Genomic DNA, 12,457 nt, shown 5'->3' with positions numbered 1-12,457 from the left:
ACGTTTTTTTTAATGATCTGTTTCTTTTGGTCTCTCAGGAGATTATGCAGAAAGTGATGGAATCACAAGAGACTCAGATGCTTGAATATGTAGCAGCAAGTGGCCTCATGCATGATTTTGACTAAAAACCTCAATAAGTCCTTTTGTCCCACACTAGCTCCCTGACCTGCTGTGTTTCTCCAGTTCAGATTGGAACATAATCAAAAGACAAGGGTATTCAGAACAAGCCTGTTCTGGAAATTATTTCTTTTTCCCCATGTTTGAAGTTTTTATATCTTTTTAGTAGTTCCCACTGAAAATATATTTCCTCAACTTTAATACTATGTGTCTGATACAAATGAGGCAATTGAATACACAAAAACAGAAACACATATATTGCTGGGGAAACTCAGCAGGTTAGGCAGCATCTGGGGAAAGGAATGAACAGTCGATGTTTTGAGATGAGACCCTTCATCAGGACTGGAAAGGAAGGGGAAAGAAGACAGAGTTAGAAGGTAAGAGGAGGGGAAGGAGTACAAGCTGGAAGATGATAGATGAAGCCAGGTGAGGGGGAAGATAGGTGGGTAGGAGAAGGGGATGAAGAGAGAAGCTAGGAGATAATAGGTGGAAAAGGTAAAGACTGAACCTTCCTTTCCAGACCCGATGAAGGGTCTTGGTCCAAAATGTCAGCTCTTTATTCTTTGCAGAGTTCGACCAACATTTTGTGTGTGTTACTCAGGACTTCCAGCATCTGAAGATTCTCCTACTTATTTAATTGGAGAATGGGAAAACACCATGGTAGTGTAGCAGTTCACATGATGCTTTTACAGCTTGGAATTTGAGCTTCCTTAAGGATTTCTGGATGGAATTAATCCAGTATTTCTTCAGGACCCTGGCGATCCTTCCGTGTGAATGCGGAGCAACATCTAGCTTGTGCATTGATGCTCCAGTGATCTGGGAAATAGAGGAAGAGGTAAAGACTGCCCAACAATTGGACCCAGGCCTTGATGGGGGAGCTCCCAACCGACCTGCTACAGTGCACTTCAAAGTGTTTGAATGGGGTCACTCCTGCCATCTGGTTGGCCATCAGGGAATTCAGTGCATCTGGGAGCTCATCATGAGATGCTTTTGGTAGCTACCGACGTCCCAGGATATCCCTGACTTTGTCTCTGCCTTTCCCACCTGTGCTCAGAACAAGATATCATGCTGGTTGGCACTGTCCACTGCCTGTGCTCCACCGCCCCTGGTCTCGCCTCTTGGAGGATTTCATCATTGGGGTGCCCCTGTCTATTGGAAACACTTCCATTCTGGTCATTGTGGATCAATTCTCCAAGGTTACCCACTTCATTGCTTTCCCAAAGCTTCCATCGTCTTGTGAGACTGCCGCCTTCATGGTTCAGCATATGTTTGGGCTGTATGGCTTCCCTCAGGACATAGTGTATGTTCGAGGACCACTGTTCACATCACATTTTTGGAAGGCCTTCTGTTTGCTTGTAGGAGCCACTGACAGGCTTTCCTTTAGTTTGCATCCCAATCTAATGGCCTGACTGAGAGACTGAACCGGGAGTTGGAGACTGTGCTGCCTTGCCTCTTCCAACTCATGTCCTGGAGCTCCCATTTGGTTTAGGCAGAGATCACCCAAAATAACCCCCAGTCATCCTCCGCTGGTATGTCCCCTTTTGAAAGCCAGAAGGGATTCCAGCTAGTGTCTTTCCCTGACCAAGAGATTGATGTGGGATCTCCTACTGCTGAACAGATGTTCCAATGCTACAAGTGCACATGACCTCGAACCAGGGATTCTCCGCTGCAGGCTCTGAAACAGTGTGCCCGACAGGCTGGGATTTGAGCTTCCTTAAGGATTTCTGGATGGAATTAATCTGGTATTTCTTCAGGACCCTGGCGATCCTTCCATGTGAATGCGGAGCAACATCCATTGGCCAGGAAACCCGCATCAAGGAGGTCAGGAGGTGTATCCATTTGGGTTACCCAGAGAAATCAGCAGTAGCAGAACACTCCATTTGCAATGGCTGTAGGATTGACCTTGATGGCACAAAACCACTGTGCCACACCAAAGTCTTCCCCGACCATCTGGTGAAGGAAGCCATTGAAATAAAACTAGAGAAAAAGAACTTTAACAAAGAAGAAAGTCTCGCTATATGTAAGAACTGGAATTCGACCGTAAATAAGGTGCAACAGCAGAAACCTGATTGGATGAGGACTAACCAATTGGGGGGGATGGACAATGGGGATATACGGGGGGGGGGGTGATTGGTAAGTTCGTGGCCTAAGGTAGAAGAGTCAATTTTAGAAAACTTAGCATATTTATTTTTCAACACAGTCCCCTCCTACATTTACACATTTTGTCTAGCGGTTGTGGAGCATACAGATCTTGGACCTCCAGAAAATGCCAACAGTAGGCCTAAGGTAGGAAGGAGATGAGTTATACAGCTCTCGTTACATGCACATGCAGATCAACTCTTTGAGTGATTATGCAGAAAGTTTGAAGTTAATAACTCATCTCCTTCTACCTTAGGCCATGAACCTATCAATCACCCCTGCTGTGAACCACTTTCTGGAGGTCCAAGACACCGACTTCTACAAAGAAGGGATCCGTATGCTCCACAACCACTGGACTAAGTGTGTAAATGTAGAAGGGGACTATGCTGAAAAATAAATGTGCTAGGTTTTCTAAAATTGACTCCTTCTACCTTAGGCCACGAACTTATCAATCATCCCCCCTCCCCTGTATGTATCACCAGACTAGACATGTCTAGGCATCTTCACAGATGAAGATGGCAGAGCTTAACACTGAAATGTCGGTTAAAATTGAGATCTGGCAACCAGCTGGAAGCCCGAGTACAGTTTATTTGTAATTTCAACCTCCTCTCCTAGGTCAACACCCTCAGTATTGAGATCCCAATCTCACTCAGACAGCTCGGTAGGGAGGACCACGGCATTTGCATGAATTGACCAGATTCCTAAAGCAGACACTTCGTTCCAAATCTGTCATGGGAAGAGATTAGCAGACAGAGGAAAAGATTTCAGGGTATTCTTGATGCCTCGTTGAGATAATAAAAACATACTGACTGAGATAACTGACTTTTAACCAATGAAAGCTTAAATTGGAGAGCGAATTTGTAGGACATTCAGAATCATGAGTCCTATCCATTGTGTGCACACAGGAGTGCAGCATAAATGGCAGAAGGGGAATACCACTTGTTAAACTATCTACCTGCTTGGTCTATCAAGCCTCCTCTGTGCCACCTATGCAGGAAAGTCTGTAGTGTCCACATTTGCCTCATTAGCCATTTCAGAAAACATAAATCAAAATAGAAGCTAGTCATTCTCAATCCTGAGCCACTAAGAGGAAGAAGAAGCTAAGCATGTTATTCTGATAGCTGCAGTTAAGTAATGACTTCTTTGTGTCATGGGAATCTCAGTCATGTTGTAACATGGTGACCAAAACTTCTCATCAAGTGACTAACCTTCTCAATAAGCAACATGGGATTATTCTCAAAAGCTGAATGCCTTCAGGGAGGGACCATCTGCAGAGCACCCACTTTCAATCATGTGGACCAGTTGGATTTGTTAGAGAAATATCAAAACAATTCAGAGTTGGTGGATAGGTACTTCCTCATTTATCTAACTAGCAAACCATGTTGGTTTAATAGACGGGGCAGATTTTTCTTAAAATTTTAGATGTCGGAGCTGCTGGAGGAGAGTTAAGACCATGAGATCACTAGGAACATTACGTGAACACACCATTAATGATTTCTTTATTTGCCTGGTAGCTTACTGCAGTAAAGCAGAGACAGGGTAGTAGACGTTAAGTTAGCAGCTGTTTTCAGCATGAGGCTGAGCAAGAAATTGTCTTTGGATGATAGAGAATTACAGCAAAAGTCACCATTAACCAACAACAAAGACACACATGAAGGTGGGGAAGATTTGGCAAAACACTGTGTTAATTGAAAACTTCTAGCTAGCATCATAGTGGTGGGGGGGGGCGTGGTAAATACATCAGCAATTTGATAGATGGCTCATCATCACCTTCTCAAGTGCATTTAAAGTGGGAACAACAAGTGTTGCTTGCCAGTAATTGCTTTATCTTGTAACTGAATAAAGAGAATTTTTGGGATATTTATTTACCCAGTGGGCATTTGATAATCAAGGTATTTTTAATTGCCAAGATCAATTCACAATATGAGAGCTAGCAGTGACTTTAATTCCTCATCAATGAAAATGTTGGGCTGATAAAACCTAGAAAGAAAATCTCCTCAGAAACTTTTACACTTTGCTGTAAGATCCAATTGTCCTTTAATGTGTACTTGTCATTGAAATCAAATTATGTATCATATTCAAGTATGGTGACATGTGATCCAGTTCTTAGGCATTGATCTTTAATGATTTCCACTAAATCAGGGGGCATAGCTTATTTGGCTTTCAAGGACTTATTTTACTCTTCTTATGCATAGAGATTGTTTTGACTTCTCCCTACAGCATAGTTCTCTGTGGTGTGAAAGGACTAGAGATTAGTGTGGCTGATAGTGACAGTAGTGTGAGCTAAGAGTGGCATTATTTCAGATATCAGAGGTGAACACAGGAACCTAGGTTCTCATTAACTCTCTTTCTCTCTCCACAGATGCTGCCTGACCTGGTGATTTTTCTCCTTTTGCTTTAGATGTTCATCATCTGTAGACTTTTTACTTTTTACCACATTCTTGGAAGTTTATTATGCTTAATATTTTGGTGGAAATTCTCAATAATCCCTTTAAGGACTGTTGGTCAGTGTACGCTTGTCCCGAGAATGCTAGTTAGAGCAAGGCAGGCCATTTGTTAACATGTTCAAGTGTCTCTGTACACTGACTTAATATGATGACTGCATTGATGCTAATCTGATACAGTAGCTAGCTCTCTTTATAGGACCTCTTCACATCTGTTTACTAGCTGCAAAACGTGATCAGCATAGTCCAAGTTCGATAGTGTGGAAGAGAATGTAAACATAATTTGCTAGAAATGTATTGGTGTTTCAATGAATATAGTGCTAGAAGTTCAACAGTGTGCAAGTTCCATAACCAGCAGGCTGCTGCAATTCAAGAAGACTGCTCATCACTACTCTTTCAAAGGTCAATAGGGCATTAAATATTAGCCTTGTCATCACCATTCCACATTCCATAAGTGACTAAGCAAAAAAAATTACAACATGAATAAAACATCCTTGCTTGTTATTTTATTGGGAATTATCTGGTAAGATGCATCTTCCCAACATAAAACAAGCAATGTTTGCCACTGTCATTGGAAGTCCAGATGGCGATGAAAAGGCATACAGGAGCGAGATGGATCAGCTGATTGAATGGTGTGGTCACAACAACCTTGCGCTCAGCGTCAACCAAACCAAGGAATTGTGGACTAAAGGAAGGGGAAGGAGGGAGAACACGCATCAGTCGTTGTTGAGGGTGAACAACTTTAAGTTCCCAGGTATCAACACCTTGGAGGATCTATCCTGGACCCAACATATAGATGCAATCATGAAGAAGGCTTGCCAGTGGCTCTACTTCATGAGTCACCAATGGCAAATACAATCTGCTCACCTGCTGGTCTAAGTCATCCTCCACTTTAAAATCTTTCAGTCACGGGGCCGGTTGCTAGAGGAGATTTGGTATAACACTAAAGACTCCTGCAAGTTCTTATAGATGTATGGTGGAGAGCATTCTGACTGCTGGCACCATATTAGCGGAACGGAACCTCCAGTGCACAAAATCACAAGAGGGTACAGATGCAGCCGGCTCCATCACAGGCACAAACCTTCCCACCATCAGAGGCAGCTTCAAGAAGGAGCACAAGAAAACAGCATCTATCACTAGGCACCCTCACCATCCAGGATGTGCCATTTTCTCATCACTAACCATCAAGAAGGTGATACAGGAGCCTGAAGACCCACACTCAACGATTCAGAACCAAATTCTTCCTCCCTGACATCCGATTTCTGAATGGTCCAGGAAATCTACTTCGTTACTCCCTTTATCGCAATATTTATTTATTTTGTACTTTATATTAATTTTATGTCTTTGCACTGTACTGCTACCACAAAACAACAAATTTCACATCGTATAAGTCAAGGATACCAAACCTAATTCTGAATTTGAGGAAGTATTAGGGCATGCAGCAGAATGACAGCTTCCATGATTACCACATACAATACTACATTACTACAGAGATTAGATTTTCATGAATCTCCGATAAGTCAATCTGATACTGTCTGTCTGCAGCAGCAAAGCTGTGGGAATATATTTGCTCATGAGTCACCAATGGTAAATACAATCTGCTTGCCTGCTGGTCTAAGTCATCCTCCCCTCTAAAATCTTTCAGTTACGGAGCTAGTTGCTGAAATTTAATCGTGTAGGTAGTCAGTTGAATCTTTGCTGTTCCTTTCACCAGCCTTAAGATTTGTCCATGTGAGTAAGGTTATTCTAAGAAGAACCTCTTTAAATGACTTAATAACGGCCTTGAATTTAGATGAACACGCACGTGAACAGGCAGCGATTAGAAGCATATGGACCACGTGCTGGCAGAGGCAATTAGCTTAAATTGACATTATGGTCAGTGCAGACATTATGATCTAAAGGGCCTGTTTCTGTGCTGTACTGTTCCAGGTTTTAGTCATAGTCATAGTCATACTTTGTTAATCCTGGGGGAAATTGGTTTTCGTTACAGTTGCTCCATAAATAATAAATAGTAATAGAACCATAAATAGTTAAATAGTAATATGTAAATTATGCCAGTAAATTATGAAATAAGTCCAGGACCAGCTTATTGGCTCAGGATGTCTGACCCTCCAAGGGAGGAGTTGTAAAGTTTGATGGCCACAGGCAGGAATGACTTCCTATGACTCTCTGTGCTGCATCTCGGAGGAGTGAGTCTCTGGCTGAATGTACTCCTATGCCCACCCAGTACATTATGTAGTGGATGGGAGACATTGACCAAGATGGCATGCAACTTAAACAGCATCCTCTTTTCAGACACCACCGTCAGAGAGTCCAGTTCCATCCCCACAACATCACTGGCCTTACGAATGAGTTTGTCGATTCTGTTGGTGTCTGCCACCCTCAGCCTGCTGCCCCAGCACACAAGAGCAAACATGATAGCACTGGCCACCACAGACTCGTAGAAGTTATGTTCATATTAAACTATTATTTTTTACTGTTTTAAAGTTATAAATAGGTATGGTATAGAACCAAGTCTAACTTATCTATGCTGACCAAAATATCAATCAGATATAGTCATATCTGCCTGTGTTTGATCCACATCCCCCTAAACCAGGGGTTCCCAACCTTTTTTACACCCTGGACCCCAGTTTGAGAGCCCCTGCTCTAAACCTTTTCTATCCACAGTATGTAAATGTCTCTTAAGCATTGTGATTGTCCCCACTAGTGCAGCATCTGCTGGCAGCTCTTTCCAAATGGCCACCATCCTCTCGATGGAAAAGTCTCCTCCCTGGTCTCTTTTAAACCTTTCCCATCTCACCTTAAATCTCTGCTCTTTGGATAGAGACCCCACTATTCCTGCAGTGAAAGATTATGACCATGCACCTTACCTGTGTCTTACATGATCATCTATACCTCTGTATGGTCATTCCTCAGAGAGGTTGAAGAGATAATGGGCTGAAGAAGGAATCTGGTAGGAGAGGGCGGTGGACCATGGAAGAAAGGGAAGGAGGGGGGGAAGCCACAGGAAGAAGATGTGCAGTTGAGGAGAAGATAAGGGATGAGAGGGCAACAGAAGAAGAGAGAAGGAGGGAGGGAGCAGAGATAACCGAAAGTTAGAGAAATCAATCTTCGTGCCATTAGGACGAGGCTACTCAGACAGAATATGAGGTGTTGCAGGAGCGACACAATTACAACAGGTGACCCGGATAGACGCAGAGGTGAAGTATTGCCTCACCTGTAAGGACTGTATTGGGCCCTGAGTAGCATTAAGGGAGGAGGTGTAGCATTTGTCATGCTAGCAGGGATAAGTGCCACATGGGAGATCTGTGGGAGGAATGAATGGACAAGGGAGTCATGTAGGGAGCAGTCCCTGCAGGGGCGGGGTGCGGGAAGGGAAAGATGTTGATAGTGGAAGTTGCAGAGAATGGAGTGCTGGATACGGAGGCTCATGGGGTGGTACGCAAGGACAAAGGGAAGCCTATCTCTGCTACGAAGTTGTGTGGGATATGGAGGAAATGCAAGTGAGGGCAGCATCGATGGTGGTGGACGGGAAATTCTGTTCTTGGGAAAAAAAGGCTATCTCAGATGTTCTGGAGTGAAAAGCCTCATCCAGAGAACAGATTCAGTGGAGATGGAAGAACTGAGATAAGGGAATAGTATTTTTACAAATTACAGGGTGGGAAGAGATATAGTCAAGATAACTGTGAGAGTCATATGAATCCTCATGAACTTTTCTGCACCCTATCCAGTTTAATGACATTATTATTATTTTTAATTTTTCTCAAATCAAGCTGGTAAAACCTGAGGTAAGAACATAGCCAAGCGCACGTATTTTTCAGTAGCTAGAAACGTTTGGGTTATTTTAGTGGTGTTTAGTATCATGGTGCTCTGGAGATTTAAGCCTAATTGTTTAATACTATTGTGTAGTGACTTTGGGAGAATACCACTTCTCAATATTACTATCAGGACAATCTATATACTGTTCATCTTCCGTAGTCTTTCAATTTCCTCTTTTAATTCAGTATATTTCTGGTGTTGTACACTTAGTGATTTCTGTAAGTTATATGTGGAATGTCTAAATCTATTAAGTAAGTTGTTCTTACTTGCTTTTCCTGAAATATTATATCTGGATGGTTATGGATTGTCCTGTTGTTATTATTATCATCACTGTTATTACTAGTCAAAAGTTCAAAGTACAAAGTATGTATAAATTATACAACCTTGAAACTTGCCTGCTTACAGGCAGCCACCAAACAAGAAGCCCAATAGAACCCAATTTTTAAAAAAGGACCAACACCCGGTGCGCAGAGAGAGAAAAAAAAACAATAAATCAAGCATCAGCATCCAGAATGAAACTGAGTCCATAAACCCGAAACCAGGAGCAGCCAGAATAGGCTCATAGTCTGTCTCAGTCTCACTATCACACAGAGGCAAGTTGCTGCAAAGCTCACAGGCATGACGCAGCCTCAGCCTTCAGCGCCAAAGAGTGCGGAGTAGAACCAGCTCAATTCTTACCTCCGGTCCCAACACTTTGCCTTTTCAGTCCATCTGGCCTTGTGTTTAAATTGTCAGCACCAGCTCAACCCCCGAAATCAGGCCCAGGCCCAGGCCCCACCACTACGAAATGCTCCGGGCCACTTCCAGTCTGTACTTGATCTCTCCAAATCGGTGCAGTGCTTAGACAGATCAAACCTCGCCTCCGGTTTCAGTGGATAGGCTCCAGAACAGCTCCACTCCTGCTTCTCTCCACTCTGCCCACTCCAACTGCATCTCCAATTCCAACCCCATCTTCTCCTGGAACACGCTTCGACCTCGGTCCAGCTCTGTCTCGCACCCACACACTTGGACCCTCGGATCAGCCTCACCTTCGTTCACCCTTCTTTGTTTGCGGTGATCATTTACCACAATTTTCCATATAAAAAGTGTTAGTAACAGAGCAGTTAGTTGAATTTCTTGCTTTGAGAACCAGCTGTCACCCACGTTCAGTAGCACCATCTTAAACCAACTACCAAGAGAGTATCACTTGTATTTGTTACGACACATACACACGCACACACAATGTAAATACCCAATCAGCCAAATATGCGGCAGCAGCTCAGAGCCTAAAATCATGCAGATATCCTCAACAGGTTCAGTTGTCCAGATCAAACATCAGAATGGGGAAGAAATGTGATCTAAGTGACTTTGACCGTGGAATAATTGTTATTGCCAGGCAGGGTGGTTTCAGTATCTCAGAAACAGCTGATCTGCTGAGATTTTCACGCACAACTTTCTCTAAAGTTTACAGAGAATAGTGTGAAAAAAACAAAAAAATCCAGTAAGCAGTACTCCTATACCTAATAAAGTGGTGATTGAGTGTCTTTTGTACTACTTGTGCATATGAAGCAATCAAACATGATGTTCACCTTTGGTATTTCCACATGGCACAAATGGTGGTTTAAGGCACAACAAATGGACTTTTCTGAACAAAGTGTTATTTGTATTAGGTAGATAACAACATCTGGGACTGTGATCTGTAATCAAACCACACTCAATACTTCTGTGCAGTCAGCATATGAATTTTGTGTTGCTTTCCTATTGATCGCTGTCCGTAGCTAATTATTACCATACTGCACACTAGAATCTAATATCCTGAATGGGTATTGTGTCTTACAAACAATTTACACTTCTTAAAGAAGAGATGTTCATTCAGCTATAACAGGTGATGGCAAACATTCTACTATTCATTCTGATTTGTGAAACAATGAAGAATAGTACTGCACGGATCAGCGTGGGTTTGAGACACAGGTAAAAGGTAAAAGAGTAACATCTCTGCAAGGATTGGGAGGTTACACACACACAGAAAAAGCAATGGGAGAAATATCTGGAGGTTAGTTTTCGGGAGTCAAGCTCTTGGGTCTTGGATACAGAGCTAGAGGAAGACTAACGGTCAAGGTCAGTGAGTGCACTTCAACTGCCATATCTCATTAACAGCACATCTAACATACACATTACCCATCACTCACCTATCAGCAATGCTTAGAGTCAGGATTCATATCAAACATCCATGTCCTCCACTGCACTCTCATCCATTGTGATCCTCAGACTCATTTCTCACTGATTTGACAAATTCCAGCCATTCAGTCATAAAAAACACATCAATATATCAAATGCATCATGTAACATCGATGAATACACTTGCCCCTCACTTTCAAGGCAAGGTGACCATAAGGATGAGTAGAAGCAAATATGCTGGAGTAAATACCAGATCTCCAACACATTTGATTCAACTTTCCACCATGGAGAAGATAGGCCTTTCCAACACTAGAGCTACCATTATTAAAGACTGGCCAGTCAGAGGTATGAATCATTACAATGGTGAAATATTCTCCTCCAATTACACTACCGCTTTATTCCACTAATCCTTCCAATTTACATGTGAGAGACAGTGTGAGTTTATTTTTGTGGTGAGAGGTCATCAACTGAAATGTTCACTCTGTTTCATATTCCACAGGTACTACCTGACCTGAAGGATGTGGTTCCAATATTTTCTGTCTTTATTTCAGGATTCTAGCATTAACAGTGGTTTTTGATTTTGTGATTTCCCTGTTCTTTTCTTACAAGATAAGGATGATAAAAACAGCATTTAACAAGGTCCCTCATAGTAGGCTCATCCAGAAAATTAAGATGCATGGGATCCATGCAGCCTTGGTTGCTTAGATTCAGAACTGACTTGCCCAGAGAAGACAGGGGGTAATGGTCAATGGGAATTAGTCTAGCTGGAGAACCATGACTAGAGGTGCTCTTTACTGGGACCAATGCTGTTTGTGATATAAGTAAATACTATAGATGAAAATGTAGATGGATGGGTTAGTAAGTAATCAGACACTATAAAGATTGGTGGTGTTGGAGATAGTGTACAAGATTACCCAAGGATATAGTGGAATATAGAACATTTGCAGCTAGAGGTGGAGAAATGGCAGCTAGTGTTTAATCTGGCAAATTTGAGGTGTTCCACCTTGCGAGATCAAACCTGCACTCTGTTAATGGTTGATACTGTAAGTGGTAAAGAAGTCACTGGGCGTGCTTTCCTTACCAGTCAAGGAATTGAATTCAAGAGTTAGGAAGTTAATGAAGGTTTATGAAGCTATAATTATGCTGCATCTGGAGTAATGCATTCAATTCTGGTTGCCCCATTATAGGAAGGATGCGGAGACTTTGGAGACTTTGCACTTTGGAGGTGGCAGAAGAGATTTATCAGGATGCTGCTTGGATAAGAAGGCATGTGCTATAAGAAAAGGTTGAACAAAACTGGGTTCTTTTCTCTGGAGTGGCAGAGGCTAAAGGAGATATGACAGAAGTTTATAAGAGTATGAAAGAGTATGATAGACAGCCAATATTTTCCTCCCAGGGTCAAAATGTCTTAATACTAGAGGGCATGCATTTAAAGTGAGAGAGAGAGTAAGTTCAAAGGAGATCTGAGGGGAAATTTGTTAGCACACAGTGTGGTGGTGTTTAGGATGCACCGCCATTGATGACAGTGGAAGTAGATACAACAGAGGTGTTTAAGAGGCTCTTAACTAGGCATACGAATGAGCAGGGAATGCAGGAATATGGGCATTGTATGAGCAGAAGAAATTAGTTTAGTCAGGTTTAAATTACTAGTTTGATTAGTTCAGCACAACATCATGGACCAAAGGGCCTGTTCCTCTGATGTACTATTCTGTGCTCTAGGTTGTATGAAAGCCTTAGCCAGGCTTAGCCACAGTGCTTCCATCCAATGCATGAATACTGAA

This window comes from Mobula birostris, chromosome 9 (genome assembly GCF_030028105.1).
Source record: "Mobula birostris isolate sMobBir1 chromosome 9, sMobBir1.hap1, whole genome shotgun sequence".
Taxonomy (NCBI): domain Eukaryota; kingdom Metazoa; phylum Chordata; class Chondrichthyes; order Myliobatiformes; family Myliobatidae; genus Mobula; species Mobula birostris.
This window is presented reverse-complemented; position numbering follows the sequence as displayed.